Raw genomic sequence first — 1663 nt, 5'->3', positions numbered from 1 at the left:
CACCTCACACCGGTCAGAATGGCCATGATCAAAAAATCTACAAACAATAAATGCTGGAAAAAAAAAAAAAAAAAAAAAAAAAAAATGAACTGTTACAGTGTAAAGTAGTATTGATGGTCTGGCGTATTTGCCTTCTGAGAATGTGAGTTGATTAATCTTAAGGTCAGAGAAAGAATGTGCTAAATGACTAGACACAAAAGTGCATGAGGTCAGGGACATATATTAACTTACTCAATACTTACGAAACTGTCCATGAAATGGAGACACAGAGAGGTTAAGAACTTTTCCAAAGTCACACAGCTAGTGTGAAGAGCTAAGATTTGAATGGACACTCTGAGCTGCTTTATTGCTACACAGATGAAGAGTGTAAAAGCACATGGTAATACTCATTAATTTTGAACTATCATTATTTTTAAAAAATATTTATCTATCTTATTTTTGGCTGCATCGGGTCTTAGTTGTGGCGCATGGGCTTCTCTCTAGTTGTGGTGCACGGGCTGCAGAGTCCATGGGCTCTGTAGTTGCAGCATGTGGGCTTAGTTGCCCCACAGCATGTGGGATCTTAGTTCCTTGACCAGGGATGGAACCCACGTCCACTGCATTGGAAGGCGGATTCTTAAACACTGGGCCACCAGGGAAGTCCTTAAACTACCATTATTATAACCTTGATTTGAAGAAGTGTTCCTTGATGTATAGGCAGCTTGAGGTTCTCTTCCTGATGATAAGAATAATCTTTCCAAAGGGCCTGATTCTACCTCCCAAGTATCTATCCCTTGGGGACTTTCCTGGCAGTCCAGTGGTTAAGACTTTGCCTTCCAGTGCAGGGGGTGTGGGTTGGATTCCTGGTCGGGGAGCTAAGATCCCACATGCCTCACTGCCAAAAAACCAAAACATAAAAAAAAAAAGAAGTAATATTATAACAAATTCAATAAAGACTTTAAAAATGGTCCACATCAAAAAAAAATATTTAAAGAAAAACATCTATCCCTTGAGTTTATTTCTAAGTCATCGGGGAGTTCAGGCCACCATTATTTCTGCCCAGGATCACTGCGGCAGCCTCTACTTCTGCTTCCAGTCTTACCCTGTCCCACCCTTGTTCTTCAGGGCAGCTAGTCATCTTGCTAAAATGCCAACCTTATTCCATTTGTCTAATTCACCAAACACCAGCAGACAATTAATCAATAATTATGGAATGAACGGATGAGTGAATTAAATGTAAGACTTCCTTGGTCATAATTCCCTCTCCATTATGGTGGTGTTTAGATGAACCCTACCACTGCGTCATTTTTTCCAGCTTCCTTTGCTAACAGTTCCCTCTTCCAAGCAAAAAGTAAGAGGAAGAGAAGTGTTTAGTGTGTTTTAACTGGATGAGGGCTCTTTACCCTTCATTTTCAAATTGTTCTCAAACTTTAAGTAACTGATTATAATTAATACTGGTCTTAATCTCATATGGCTAGATCTGAGCTATATCTTTTCTCTAAATTTTGTTGCTTATCTAATACAGATATTCCTCGACTTCGATGGTGTTATATCCCAATAAAACCATCGTAAGTTGAAAATATCGTAAGTCAAAAATACATTTAATATACCTTCCCTACTAAACCTCCCAGACCTGCACCCAAGGGCCTTGACACACAAGACCTTCAGGCATTTGGGACCATCC

The sequence above is a fragment of the Lipotes vexillifer genome, unplaced genomic scaffold (assembly GCF_000442215.2).
Source record: "Lipotes vexillifer unplaced genomic scaffold, Lipotes_vexillifer_v1.1 scaffold564, whole genome shotgun sequence".
Taxonomy (NCBI): domain Eukaryota; kingdom Metazoa; phylum Chordata; class Mammalia; order Artiodactyla; family Lipotidae; genus Lipotes; species Lipotes vexillifer.
This window is presented reverse-complemented; position numbering follows the sequence as displayed.